Source organism: Narcine bancroftii, chromosome 6 (genome assembly GCF_036971445.1).
Source record: "Narcine bancroftii isolate sNarBan1 chromosome 6, sNarBan1.hap1, whole genome shotgun sequence".
Lineage (NCBI taxonomy): Eukaryota > Metazoa > Chordata > Chondrichthyes > Torpediniformes > Narcinidae > Narcine > Narcine bancroftii.
The window spans coordinates 162,379,385-162,395,279 of record NC_091474.1 but is presented as its reverse complement, the minus strand read 5'-3'; the positions used below and the strand labels follow the sequence as shown (position 1 = coordinate 162,395,279).

Below are 15,895 nucleotides of genomic sequence, written 5' to 3'. Positions count from 1 at the left end.
ATAACTAAAGTAGTTATTTAAAAGTTCATAGAAAACTTCTTGATCATGTTGCAAAAAAAAAACAATTTGGCTTGTAGTGGACATTTTATGATGATCTGTGTAAGGAGCCTTGCAGTCATCCATCATGTTCCTCCAGCAATTTTTTGCCTTTAGCAGATTTTAAAAAAAATTAATTTAGAGATCCTGCACAGTCACAGGCCTTTCCGGCCCATGAACCCATGCTGCCCAAATACACCCATGTGACCAATTAACCTTCTGTATATGCCAGTGTATAAGACAGTCCTTGAACTTTAAAAATGTCACCCCAAAATTGGAGTCATCTTAGATACCAAATATAAAATCCAAACCTTAACAGCGAATTCTCAACGATCTCTTCCATTAAGTTTAAAATTTGAACTTTAACAGCGAAGTTGCAGCACTCCCCCACGGGGTCCACTCGCCAAGTCCATCTGCCATTGGCTCTGTACAGGCTTTAAATGGCCTGTTACAGCCTTATTTTAAAATTGCTAATGAGATGGTAATTTGCTTTTAAAATATCGTGTATGAGTATATTAAATGTACCATGCACGTCACTCCACTGGACAGCGGTAAGTGCCAGATTTGGGGTAGTCTTTTACAGCAAGTTTACCTCAAAACTTACATGTTAGGTGGATATTCAGGGGCCACCTTATACAGAGTCATCTGATCTGCCATCATACACTAACCCATATGTCTTTTGAACATAGGAAGAATCCAGAGTACTCAGAGGAAACACACACAGTCACAGGGAGAATGTACAAATGCCTTACAGTGGCTGATTCAAACCCGGGTCACTGGCACTGTAATAGCGCGGCGCAAACAACTAACCATGCTGATAATAATTGTTCGGTCAGGACTAGGGTAGGATCATCTTTCTGAATGTTTGGTTGACTTGCTTTCTTCATAATTATCTCTGGACATTTTGCTGCATGTGATCCGGATTTCTTCTCCCAGCCTCTCGTTGCCACCATGACCTATTGCACCTGCGTCAGGCACTTTATAATTTATTTTTAACACTGATGTGCATCAGTTAGATTAACAGTTAAAAGCTGAATATCTGATTTATAAGTATACAAATTGACATGCATCGTTTCTTCGACTTCCTCTCCAACTACCCCCCTTGAAGATGGTTGGAAAATGAGATTCTTTTCACTTCAAAGATTTAAAAATGAATTCTAGCAACTCCCATTGCAAACAGCAAGTGTACATTTTGCTTATAAATGTAAGGTCATGGGAACTCAGACCAATTTAGCATGTTAACTCCTTTCTGAAATTCGGTGACGATTGTAGATTTCTAAACCTGTGACTCTGCCTTTGGCCCATTTTTATTACCGTCTTGAGTAAAATGAATACATCTTAGTTTGAAATTTCCAGTTCATTTAACTTCATGTGCAGTTTGCAGAAAGAAAATTCCAGATTTCATGTGTTCATGCAAATAAATTGAATCTTTGCTCATACCCCAACCAAAACTTTGAAATTCCAATGAATGCACTTCTTAATTATTAGCTTCTGCCTGTTATAATTTCATTGGTGTCTAATTTTCATTTGGAATATGCTGTACTCTCTTTAAGATCAATGTAACTTTTGCAAGGTGTGGGGTCAAGAACTGGATACACTTCTCGAGATGTAGTATAAGAAAGGTTGAATACAACAGGTTCAGATCTTTAGTGCAGGTGCCTGGTTGAGGAACCAATGATGCAAAGTTCAAAGAAAAACTCCAGAGGGTTGTTAACTTGACCTACGATATCGCAGGCACCAGACCTCTCTTTCGAGGACACCAATGTGGGGTGGTGTCTTAAAAAAGCAGCCTCTATCCTCAAAGACCCCCACCACTTGGGTCCTGCCATCTTCACTCTGCTTCCATTGGGAAAATGGTACAGAAACCTAAAGACAAGCACTCAATGCACAAGGAGTTTCTTCCCACTGTCATCAGATTCATGAATAATCAATGAATCAAAGACACTGCCTTACGTTTTATGCATTATTATTTTTCTATTTTTAAAGTAATGTTGTAAGCTGGTTATAATATGAATGTTTGCACTAAGACGCTGCTGCAAAACATTGAATTTCATGACTTGTTCATGACAATAAATCCTGATTCTGAAAACCACTATCTGTGGGGCAACAATTGAAAGCTTTTAAGTTCGAATTCCATCCAAACTAGACATTTGAAATTAGAATATTGACCATTTTTGACAATGTTGAAGTATTGTGAGCTGTTTTAAGCTCTGTTTGGAAGGATGTGTTGGCATTGGAGAACCTCCAGAGGAGGTTCACAAGAATGATCACCAAAACCAAATAATTATTTTATGATTAGTGTTTGATCGCTCTGGGACTGTACTCACTGTACTTCAGAAGAATGAGGGAGAATTTTGTGGAAATCTATTGAATACTGAAAGGCCTGGATAAAGTGGATGTGAAGAGTGTTTCTTCTGGTGTAGGAGCCTGAGACCAGAGGGCACAGCTTGAGAATGCAGAAACATCTCTTTAGGACAGAGATGAGGAGGAATTTCTTAACCCAGAGGGTGGTGAATCTGTGGAATTAATTGCTGCAGACAGCTGTGGAGGCTAAATCTTTGGGTATATTTAAGGCAAATTTGATAGTTTGATTAGAAAGGGGATTTAGGGTATAGGGAGAAGGCAGACGAGTGGTGAGAAAGAGTCAATGGACCAAATGGCCTAATTCCACTCCTATGTCTCATGGTCTATGGATTCGAGGAAGAAGCTGACTATCACTATAAAAATGAGGGACTGTAGAGGGAAGCAGTATCAAGGGAGTGGTCATCGATGGGGTAGACTGAGTCAGAGTGGTCAGACTTCAGGATCTGAGTTACAGGGAAAGGTTAGGACTTTATTCCCTGGAGCGAAGAATAATGAGGGAAAATTTGAGAGAGACATTTAAAATTATGAGGGGGATAGACAGAGTAAATGTAGATAGGGTTTTTCACCGAGGGTAGGTGAGATACAAACCAGACAACATGGGTTAAAAGTGAAAGGGGGAAAAGCTTAGGGGGAACTTGTTCACACAGAGAATGGTGGAGCATGGTGAAGTGGTGAATGCAGGCTCAATTTTAACACTTAAAAAGAATTTGGAAAGTGCATGGATGGGAGAGTTATGGACTGGGTGCGGGTCAGTGGGATTAGGCAAAAAAAAAGGTACAGCACAGATTAGAAGGGCGAAAGGGGTCTGTTTCTGTGTTGTAGTATTCTATGGTTCTATTTTATTTATTTTTTTAAATTCTGGCTACGTTCGTGGTCAGGCCGTGTTCTCACGGCATAAATGAGATCAGGATTTGCACAATTACAAATAACTCGAAATCTGTCATTTAATAAACACATCAACAACTGCAGTGATTACACAGAAATTCAAATGTTTAGGTGACCTCTGCTTTACAGGGAGTAGGGAATTATGCTCTCAGAGTCTTATTTTGAGGATCCAGTGCAGAAGGAGGTCGACTAGCCCAAGAAACCTATGCCACCCAATTACACTCACTTGACTTACCAATTCTGTACGTTTTTGAAGGGTGGATGGAAACAAGACCACCCAGTAAAAACCCACATGGATCACAGAGTGAATCTCCAAACTCCTTACAGACAGCACCAGATTGGAACCAGTTTGCTGGGGCTATAATAGCGTTGTGCTAACCATGTTGTCCTGGAACATTTTGTGATTTTCTGTAATACAAACCTGCATCCATTTATTTATTTTTGCATTGGTTTATATTTTTCGCATAAATTCCATGAGTGTGAATTTATTCTGTGTCTCAGATTTTGGATTGATAAATTCCACAAAAGTGAATATCTGCAACCCAACTCTCTCTATCACCTGGGTGAAGTGGAGATTCTGGATGAAAATGGAAACAACAAAAGCCATAACCTGCTAAAAAACCAAATCTGGTGCAGTAGCAGGCGGCAAAGGTTCACTCCCAGAGGAACTCGATGTCCGATTTGACGAATTTAACAGCGAAGATCCACCTCACTGCACCCCCATATCCCCGATGATCCTGTCCATATCCAAGGATGATGTGCATGCTGCCTTCAGGAAAGTGAATTCGAGGAAAGCATCAGCCTGGATGGAGTACTAGGGTGAGTATTAAAAATCTGTGCTGACTAACTAACCAACAAATTCACGGATATCTTCAACACCACACTCTGGCAGTGTGTGGTGCCCGCCTGTTTCAAACAGGCATCAATCATACTGGTGCCCAAGAAAAACGTAGTAACCTGCCTTAATGACTATTGACTGGTAGCACTTAAATCAACAGTGATGAAAGGCCGGTGTTGAAGCATGTCAGCAGATCAAGTCATAATTCAATTGATAATCAAGCAATGACATGAATACGTTCCAGTTGGCCTATTGTAACAAGAGGTCTACAGAGGATGTCATCTCACTGATTCTATACAAAACCCTGAACGCATGGACAGTAATGATGTATTCGTCAGGATGTTCTTTGTCGACTTCAGTTTGGCATTTCATCATCCCCTCAAAACTGATGAACAAACTGCAAGACCTGGGACTAAAAACCCCACTGTGTAATTGGATCATGGATTTCCTCACCTCCAGACCACAATCAGTGAAGATTGGTAAGAACATCTCCTTCACAATCTTCAACAGTACCGTAGTACCACAGGGCTGTGTTCTTAGCCCCTGTTCTACTCACTTTTCACCTACGTTACATCAATAACGTTACGTCAATAACGCCATCGACAAATTTGCCAATGATACCATGGTCGTGGGTTGTATATTGGAAGGTGATGAGACAGCATACAGGAGAGAGATTGAAAACTTGGCTGACTGGTGCGCCAACAACCACCTAGCATTCAATGTCACCAAAGCTAAGAAGTTGATATTTGACTTCAGGAAAGGAAATCCATGGATATACAATCCAGTGATCATTGGGGGAATCAGAAGTGAAAAGAATGAGCAAATTTAAGTTCTTGGGAGTCACTCTCTCAGAGGATCTTTTCTGGGCCTAATACACTAATGGCATCATGAAGAAAGTACATCAGGGTTTGACCTGCTATCTAAAATCTTGGAAAATTTCTACAGATGTGTGGTGGAAACCGTCCTGACTAGCTGCATTGCAATCTGGTTTGGGATAACCAGTACCCCTTACCATAAAGCCCTTAAAAAGGTTATGACACACCCCAGGACATCACAGGCAAAATTTTCCCCAGTATTTCCCCTGCCATCAGAGAGCAGCAGCAGTCATCAAGGATTCACACCACCCAGCACGTGGTCTGTTCTCACTGCTGCCATCGGGAAAGAGGTTGAGGTGACACAAGACTTGCACCACCAGGTTCAGGAACAGCTGCTACCCCTTCATCATCAGACTCCTCAATAACAAACTGAAACAGGGACTCATTTAAGGACTCTTACTTGTGCACTTTATTTTTTAAAATTCTCTCTGTATTGCTCAGTTAGTTTATTTACATTCGTTATCTGTTTACAGGTATACACTGTGTACAGTTGTGTTCTTTGCACTAACAATTAGTGGTAATTCTGCCTTGCCTGCAGGAGAAAGAATCTCAGGGTTGAATGTGATGTGATTGCATCAGAGAGGTCACCTGGAGGGTTGAGTGATTACAGCATGATTGCTTGAGTCTTCAGCTGTGTGGTCAGATTGAAATGAAGGAAGAGTGTTCGATTTAAACTTTTGGATGAAAATGTAAATTCAAAACAAATTTACAAACATTTTATCAGTTTATTTTTGAATAAAATTGATGAAAAAGCAGAGTGCACTTCAAAAGATATGGTCAGCTGAAGGAAAAAAGAGATACATTTGATTTGCTTAATTGTTACGGCTTTATCTGTTTGGAGTTTTAAAGTATGCATGAAGTTTTGTATAATTTGATTTAAATTTTTAATAAATTTTTAAAATGTTATTTACAACACGGTTGAAGCCAATTCCAGCCATTTAAACCCATGCTGCCCAATTATACCTAAATTAACCTGCAAACACAACGTTTTTGAAAGGTGGAAGGAAACCGGAGCACCCAGAGTAAACCCACACAAACACAGGGAAAACATACACCTTCCTTACAGACTGCGCCTGAGACAGAGTATATAGATATGTTTTTGGGAGATAAATTGGAAAAGGTTTGTTTGAGTAGGTTACATACAAACACTTTAAAACAGATCTTATTTGAAATACTGGAGCTCTGCTAATGCTAGACATATCGACCCAACAAATTTTGCAAGAGCTTTGGAGAGTGCCCAAGAGACTTCACTAATGGATTGTTGTTTATCAAAAGGCAACAGATGAAAGATCTTGTCAGAGCTGCAGATTGTCTGGAGCTGTTCTAAGAGGGTTATGTGGTTTTGCAAGCAGAGGGAAAGGAAACAGAGTTTCTCTCAGAGAGAGAGAGAGAGACAGAGATCAGATCAGTTCGACAGTGTTACTGTCAGCAACAGCAGCTGGGACTGGAACAGGACAAGCTGGCAAGCTTGTGGAAAACCCCATTTGGAAGATGGGATAGGAGTTCTCAATTCAGCATGGTCAAAGCACTTGTGGTTCATGCAAAAGGAGAGGACTGGCTGTCTAATGTTTCACTTGGAATAAGAGAAACAAAAAGGAACTGAAAGAAAGAGGTTATCATCTGGAAAACCCTGATGGGGCAAGTTTCATCAGCAAGACACTGAAGTTGCTGATTAAAAAGGAATCACTTGTGGAGATCCTGGAACAACAAATCTCTCTCTGAAAGCCGACAAGAACCTTCCTGAGCGGTAACCATTTACCTTTCAAGCACCAAAGCCTGGTAAACTTTATAAATGTTAAATTCTGTGCACAGTATAAGAATTGCCTGCAACCAATTAACTTGGAGGAATGAGAAGTGAGATTGGACTGTGAACCAAAGAACTTTTCTGAACTTACACACACATTACATACACATGCACTTAGAATTAGTAGGGGGTTAAGTTAGGTTAGTTAAGTCAATAGTAATAAGTTGAAGTGTGATTCTGTTTTCATGTTTAAAGATAATTAATACAACTTTTGTTTAAGTAACCATTTGTCTTGGTGAAATCTATTGCTGCTGGGTTTATGGGTCCTCTGGGCTCGTAACACGCCAAATTTGAATTCAGGTTGTTGACACTGTAATTCTTTTCTTTTTTCTTTGGCTTGGCTTTGGGGACAAAGATTTAAGGAGGGGTAAGTCCACGTCTGCTGCAGGCTCGTTTGTGACTGGCAAATCCGATGCGGAACAGGCAGGCGCGGTTGCAAGGGAAAATTGGTTGGTTGGGGTTGGGTGCTGGGTTTTTCCTCTTTTGTCTTTTGTCAGTGAGGTGGGCTCTGCGGTCTTCTTCAAAGGAGGTTGCTGCCCGCCGAACTGTGAGGCGCCAAGATGCACGGTTGAAGGCGATATCAGTCCACTGGCGGTGGTCAATGTGGCAGGCACCAAGAGATTTCTTTAGGCAGTCCTTTTACCTCTTCTTTGGTGCACCTCTGTCTCGGTGGCCAGTGGAGAGCTGACCATAGAACACGATCTTGGGGAGGCGATGGTCCTCCATTCTGGAGACGTGACCCACCCAGCGCAGTTGGGTCTTCAGCAGCATGGATTCGATGCTTGCGGACTCTGCCAGCTCGAGTACTTCGATGTTGGTGATGAAGTCATTCCAATGAATGTTGAGGATGGAGTGGAGACAGCACTGATGGAAGCGCTCTAGGAGCCGGAGGTGATGCAGGTAGAGGACCCATGATTCGGAGCCGAACAGGAGCGTGGGTATGACAACGGCTCTGTACATGCTGATCTTTGTGCATTTGTTCAGGTGGTTGTTTTTCCAGACTCTTTTATGTAGTCTTCCAAAGGCGCTATTTGCCTTGGCGAGTCTGTTGTCTATCTCTTTGTCGATCCTTGCATCAGATGAAATGGAGCAGCCGAGGTAGGTAAACTGGTTGACCATTTTGAGTTTTGTGTGCCCGATGGAGATATTGAGGGGGTTGGTAGTCATGGTGGGGAGCTGACTGATGGAGGACTCTTTCTTCAGGCTGACTTCCAGGCCAAACATTTTGGCAGTTTCCACAAAACAGGACGTCATGCGCTGGAGAGCTGACTCTGAATACGCAACTAAAGCGGCATTGTCTGCAAAGAGTAGTTCACGGACAAGTTGCACTTGTGTCTTGGTGTGAGCTTGCAGGCGCCTCAGATTGAAGAGACTGCCATCTGTGCGGTACCGGATGTAAACACCGTCTTCATTGTTGAGGTCTTTATTGGCTTGTTTCAGCATCATGCTGAAGAATATAGTAGAGTGTTGGTGCGAGGACACAGCCTTGCTTCACGCCGTTGTCAATGGAGAAGGGTTCAGAGAGCTCATTGCTGTATCTGAACCGACCTTGTTGGTTTTCGTGCAGTTGGATAACCATGTTGAGGAACTTGGGGGGGCATCCGAGGCGCTCTTGTATTTGCCGAAGCCCTTTCCTGCTCACGGTGTCAAAGGCTTTGGTGAGGTTAACAAAGGTGATGTAGAGTCCTTTGTTTTGTTCTCTGCACTTTTCTTGGAGCTGTCTGAGGGCAAAGACCATGTCAGTAGTTCCTCTGTTTGTGCGAAAGCCACACTGTGATTCTGGGAGGACATTTTCGGCGACACTAGGTATTAGTCTATTAAGGAGAATTCTAGCGAAGATTTTGCCTGCAATGGAGAGTAGCGTGATTCCCCTGTAGTTTGAGCAGTCTCATTTCTCGCCTTTGTTTTTGTACAGGGTGATGATGATGGCATCATGAAGGTCCTGAGGCAGCTTTCCTTGGTCCCAGCAGAGCATGAAAAACTCATGCAGTTTGGCATGCAGAGTTTTGCCGCCAGCCTTCCAGACCTCTGGGGGGGATTCCATCCATACCTGTTGCTTTGCCACTTTTCAGTTGTTCAATTGCCTTATATGTCTCTTCCTGGGTAAGGACCTCATCCAGCTCTAGCCTCAAGGGTTGTTGAGGGAGCTGGAGCAGGGCAGATTCTTGGACTGAGCGGTTGGCACTGAAAAGGGATTGGAAGTGTTCAGACCATCGATTGAGGATGGAGATCTTGTCGCTGAGGAGAACTTCGTCATCTGAGCTGCGCAGAGAGCTTTGGACTTGGGGTGAGGGGCCGTACACAGCCTTTAGTGTCTCATAAAAACCCCTGAAGTCGCCAATGTTGGCACTAAGCTGGGTTCGTTTGGCGAGGCTAGTCCACCACTCATTTTGGATCTCCCGGAGTTTGCACTGAAGGTGGCTGCATGTGAGACGGAAGGCTCATTTTTTCTCTGGCCAGGAAGGCTTTGCAAGGTGAGCCTGGTGGGCAGATCACTTCTTTGCCAGCAGCTCTCGGATTTCCTGGTTGTTTTCGTCAAACCAGTCCTTGTTTATCCTGGAGGAGAAGCCCAGTACCTCTTCAGTGGATTGCAGTATGGCCGTTTTCAGCTGATCCCAGAGGGTTTCAGGAGATGTGAGGCAGTTTGCATCCTCGAGCCTTGCCTGGAAGTTTCCTCTCACTACGTCTGACTGCAAGATTCCAACATTGAACCTCTTTCTGAGGGCACGACTGTTCTTGAACTTTGGCTTTAAGTGAAGGTTGAGCTTGCAATGAACAAGCCAGTGGTCAGTGTGGCATTCCGCGCTGGGCATGACCCTGGTGTGGAGCACATCTCGTTGTCTCTTCCTCGCACCAGAACGTAGTCCAGGAGGTGCCAGTGTTTGGATCGGGGATGCATCCAGGTAGTCTTCAGGCTGTCTCTCTGCTGGAAAAGGGTGTTAGTAATGACAAGCCGCTGTTCTGCGCAGAGTTCCAACAGGAGGCGCCCATTGTCATTGCACTTGCCGACACCATGCTTGCCAAGGATTCCTGGCCAGGTTTCTGAGTCTGCCGACGCGAGCGTTGAAGTCGCCAAGGATGACAACCTTGTCGGCTGTAGGGGTGTGTTGGATGAGGTTGCGCAGATCAGTGTAGAACTTGTCCTTTTCTGCTGTTTCTGCCTGAGGGGTTGGAGCATAGACACTGATGAGAGTGATATGTCGCTTGTTTTGAAGGGGGAGTCGCATGGAAATGATCCGGTCAGTGTGGCCTGTCGGGAGGTTTTCTAGTTTGGAGGCAATGGAGTTCTTGACCATGAAGCCAACACCAGATAGGTGTCGTTCAGCCTGAGACTTGCCAGACCAGTAGAGTGTGAAGCCCACGCCATGTTCTTGGAGGCTGCCTACATCTGCAAGGCGGACTTCACTGAGAGCGGCTATGTCGATGTCGAGTCTGAGGAGTTCATGTGAAATGAGGGCAGACCGACGTTCAGGTCGATGGGTGTCAGCCTTGTCTAGCATGGTTCTGATGTTCCAACATGCTAGCTTGAGTTTGTGTGCATCTTTTGAGGGGGAGGACGTGGACCTGTCCTCGGGCCTGCGCAAAGGAGCTTTTAGGTGGAGTGCAGTGTGCGCAGTACTGGCCCCACCCTTTACACCCATGGTTCGTGTGCCATGGCCAAGCAAGCTGGATATCTTTTTAAGGCAGTGCCTCACGTCGATGTCCTTAATGTGTGGGAGTTTGGAGCCTGTGAAAAATTTTCTTAACATTTGTATTTTTCTGCCTTCGTGGACAGTCGAATTTCCAACCAAGCTATGATGCAACCATCCAGTGTGTGTTGAACTTTGTGAGAGTATTAGACAGCATGCCAAATCTCGTCAGCTGTCATCGTACCTTCTTACAGTTGCCTTGATGAGCTGGCTCTGGAAGAGCTCTGCTTAAATATGGACTCCCACAAACTTGAAGGTTCTAACTCTCTCCTCCTCCACCTATCAGTGCAGATAGGGGTGGGGTCCCTCATCCTATATGACCATTGTAATGGGAGGTTCCAGATATCTGCCAAATCTCTTGCAAGGTTTTAAGGACCTGGCCAGGTACATCATCTGGGTCGGATACTCTCTAAGGATTCATCCTTCTGAAGTGTCTTTTCAGATCAGCGTCAGAAACTGAGCACAGAATCGCTAGGGACTGTGGGGCTTGTGTTGGGGCATCATTGTGTCCCCTTTCAAAGTCATCAGAGTTTGCATTGTGCTTGTTTTTAATGGCCTTCCAGAGGTTGCAACTGGCATTTCTGTATGTTTCTCAATCTCCAGTCTTATACACTAGAGTTCTGGTCTTCAAAACTTTGGGGATCTCTTGGTTCATCCAGCACTTCTGATTGGGATTCACTCGAATATGTACACTTGTCCATGTATTTTCTGATAAAGTGGATGACCACTGTGGAATGTTCATTCAGATTCATCACCAAGTCCTCGAATGTTGCCCAGTCCACTTTCTCCAGGCATTCTTGAAGCTGCTCTTCTGCGGGAGACATCCTCAATGGTGGTGTAGCTGTGATCAAGAGTGTTCGATCCCCGAGTGTTGCAGGAGACGGGCTGGTGATTGTTTGGGAGAACCTTCTTTAAGCTGGTCTGGTTAAAGTCTCTAATGATGACTGAGAAAGTATTGGGATACTCCAAATGAGGATAATTGATCGCTGTGTGTAGGTCCTTCAGTTCTAGCTCAACATCTGCCTGTGGAGGATGTAGACTGTAGTCAGGATGTCAGTGATGAATTCCCTCAGGAGGTAGGAGGATCAGCACTTCAGCCCCAGATGTTCCAGATGAGGAGAACAGCCCGGGAAGGGATCACCACAAATGAACACCATGAGTTAAACACGAAGCAGACACCACCGCCTCTTCCTTCACCTAAGGGCACTGATTGATCCATCACTGGGTGTTCATTTGGTGATTCTATGGTTAATTTGAGAAAGTAATGCTGCAAGATAATTTTGGTAATCATTGCATACTTAAGGGAGTAATTTGATGTCTTGTGAGGTGAATTACAAAAAAACTCAGACATAATTTATGCTTTTCTGCAATCTATAATCAGTCTGGTGCTTGAAACATAAACATGAGAGTTAGCACTAAATTATTATCAGTTTCAATTTTCCTCATTTTCAGAATGACATCTCTAAAGAGTGAATGCCCCTCCCTTTTCTGTCTGATTGATCTCATGAGGATGGAGCCACTTGCACCATTGTTGCTCTTTCAATCCCTTGGTTCACTCAAATTCTGAGGACTAGAGACGCATATCCTAATAATGTTTCAAGAGGATGATGTCCAAAACAAATTATTAAAAACTTCAAGACAGGATAAATAAAAAAAGATTGTCTTCCACAAGTTGTCACAGTAAATGAGACAGTGGCCCAGATTTTGTGTTGAGAATAATGGTGAGATGAACAGTAGTAAATCTGACAGGAGTTTCCAGTGTCTGTGCAAGTGTTATCAAAAATGGAAATCGGAGATCATTATTGTAGATATCCTGTACATTCATAAGCTTTGGGATACCCATACAATATTTGGAGCCTCTGCTTTTCTCATATATGTCGTGGTCTGAGGTGAAGTGCCGGAAAATTGGCACATGTGCATTCAGAATGAATGCTTCATAAAAGATCTTAACTATTCCAAATTTTCTCTTTGACCTTTAAATTTACTTTTCATTCAGTCATGTCTTATTCCTTTAGATTCTTTAGATTTTAATTCTTACAATAATCATAAAATATATTTTCTTCTCTAGATCTCTCTCAACCCCTGATATATTTGCTCAATATTTTGCTTTTGTTCATTAATCTAATGATGTAATTATCCAAATTTTCAATTTCTTATTGAGCCTATATGTCCCTGTAAGGTTTCGTTAATGTGATTTTCCTGTTCTCTGGAAAATCTGAACCAATGTGACCAATTGAAGAGCTAATACAAATTTTATCTATTTGTGGTATTGGTTAATTAATTGAAAGCTGGTGCACATTCAGAGATAATCCAAAGATGTGAAGGGACAAGATGAGCCAAGGCAGTGCAGGAAATTGGTGAGGGCAGGGACAACAGGCATGGAGGATGAAGTGAGGTCAGAAACAGTGGCAGAAGTTTTGAAGAACTTACATTTTTTTAAATATTTTATTTAAAATTTTAAAACCTCAATACATTTCAATTAATAATGAATTGTATACAAAAAAAAAGAAAATACATATGGTATATATAAACCTAATCCCTCTCTCCACACCACCCCCTTCCCTCTCCACCACCCCCCCCCCTCCCAAGTACCCCTAAGAAGAAAAGGAGATTATCAAATAGATATATAAAATTAAATCAACCGCCATGAAACTGAGAACCATCACCAGGATGAGCTATTGAGAGTTTAAATTTTCAAACCAACATATTGTAGATATTGGGTCCATATTTTCAAAAAGAAGTGATATTTATCATGTAAACTATGAGTTATTTTTTCAAGAGGAATACAGGATCTCATTTCAGTGTGCCATTTTTGCATCCCCAAATCCATATCAGAATTCCAAGTAATAGCTGCACATTTCCTTGAAACAGCTAAAGCTAATCATAAAAATTCAATTTATACATACTTAACCTTAAATTTTAAACTAAATATCTTAATATTTCCCAACATTGGATCCAATGGAAGTTTGGCCTTTAATATTTTCTCCAATAATTTGCATCTGACAGTCAAAATGCAATTGAAAATGGAACATTGATGAGAAGAACACAGGCCCTCTGAAGTCTGGAATTGAGCAATATATAGATTGAGCAATAATACTTTTAATTCAAAAAAATCCCACATCAGCGTCATTCTAATTAAATTGCTGTGGCTGAATGTTTGAAGGCCTGCAACAATCCACATTGTTTAAACGCGTGAAAACACATCATTACCTTTTATTCATCTCCACACCCCAAATACCGAGGAGACCACACAATTTATGTTTGTCTGACATGGAGTCAGCATTCTCTCCTCACAAACTGAACCCAGAGGTTTGGGTGCAAAGTTATTCAACTGCAACCTACAAGAATAAGACCTCTTGTATTTTGACAAATCAATGAATCAGCTGAACTTACCATAAAATTTTTTCCTCAAATTATTTCAAATTAAATTTGTGAACTAGGAACATAGGAAGTAGGAACAGGAGTAGGCCAAAAATGGCCCATCAAGCCTGCTCTGCCATTCATTAAGATCATGGCTGATCTAATTTATGACCTTCTCCCCATATCCCCTAATTCCTCTATCACAGGGGTGTCAAACTCAAATTCACAGAGGGCCAAAATTAAAAACTTGGACTAAGTCGTGGGCCAAACTAAATATTTATTGAAAATTTTCAACAACATCTGCATGTTTTCTCTTCTTTCAACATATGTAATGTTAAACTACTTCTTATTAAAATAAATGTTTAATAATAGTTTTGGTTAAACTCTTTCCAGAAGAAGCATTAACAAATGAGAAATAAAATATTCAATAAATAATATTTCTCTATAGCCTTTAAGCTCCTTTTAAATGTTTTTTTTTCACAAGCCAACAAGTCAAAAAAATAACAACTTGCTTCAATGAAAATCCAATCTTTCAACTATGAACAGTCCAAAGTTAACCAAAGAAAATATTAATCCAAGCTTGCCTTGCTACACTGTGATTTACTCTGATGCACCTGGGTCTAAACCAGATACTTGCTCTTCTTAGATGCAAGTTCATCAAACTGTAGGGTCAGAGTTTGCCTCCCACCTGTCTTGAAAGGTCCTGTTTTCTGTCTTTCATTTGGCCATTTTCCGTAAGAGGTTTATTACATGTGAGTTGGGCGACAGGTCGCAGATGCTAATGAAATAAAGAGAGGAGGTGGGGCGATTAGCGGGCTGACGGGCCAGCGCCAATGCATTTGCAAAGCATTCTGGGATTTGTAGTATTAGCTGTGCATGCGCTATACTGGCATGGCAGCCAGCGGGCCAGCTCTAATACATATTTGATATGATCTTGCGGGCCAAGTATAATTATATGACAGGCCAAATTTGGCCTGCGGGCCTGAGATTGACATGTGTGCTCTATCATGTAAAAATTTATCTAACCGAATTTTAAATATGTTTAATGAAGTAACCTCAACCACTTCCCTGGATAGAGAATTCCAAACATTCACTACTCTCTGGGAAAAACTATTTTTCCTCAACTCTGTCCTAAATCTACTCCCCTGAATCTTGAGACTGTGTCCTCTCGTTTTAGTTTCCCCAGCCAGCTGAAAAAACCTTCCTACATCTATCCTATCCATACCCTTCATAATCCTATATGTTTCTATAAGATCTCCTCTCATTCTTCTGAACTTGAGCGAATACAATCCTAGACGATTTAATCTTTCATGATAAGTCAACCCCTTCATCCCAGGGATCAACCTAGTAAACCTCCTCTGGACCGTCTCCAAAGCCAGTATATCCTTCCTCAAATATGGAGACCAGAACTGGACACAGTACTCCAGGCGCAGTCTCACCAGCACCTTATACAGTTGCAACATTACCTCCCTACTCCTGTATTCAATTCCTCTAGCGATGAAGGCCAACATTCCATTTGCCTTCTTAATAACCTGCTGCACCTGCAACCTAACTTTTTGTGATTCATGCACAAGCACCCCCAAGTCCCTCTGCACAACAGCATGCTGTAGTTTTTCACCCTTAAAATAATATTCAGCTCTTTTATTTTTCTTGCCAAAGTGGATAACCTCACACTTACTAACATTGTACTCCATCTGCCAGACCTTTGCCCACTCATCCAGCTTAACTATATCCCTCTGCAGACTCTCCACATCCTCATTACAATTTGCTCTACCACTCAATTTGGTGTCATCCGCAAATTTGGCAACACCACATTTTGTCCCCTCCTCCAAGTCATCAATGTAAATGATGAACAGTTGTGGGCCTAACACCAACCCCTGCGGCACCCCACTTATCACTCTCTGCCAACCTGAAAAACTCCCACTTATCCCGACTCTCTGCCCCCTATCAGACAACCAATTTTCGATCCATGCCAATATACTTCCCCGGACTCCACTTTCCTGTAACTTACTGATAAGTCTCTTGTGCGGCACCTTATCAAACG

General features: G+C 42.2%; 1 protein-coding gene across 10 annotated transcripts in view; it reads left to right on the top strand.

Annotated features, from left to right (window-relative positions):
- Window positions 1-15,895, top strand: part of dtnba (dystrobrevin, beta a) — a 493,032-nt gene that overhangs the window by 255,507 nt on the left and 221,630 nt on the right. The gene's annotated exons all lie outside the window — the stretch shown is intronic.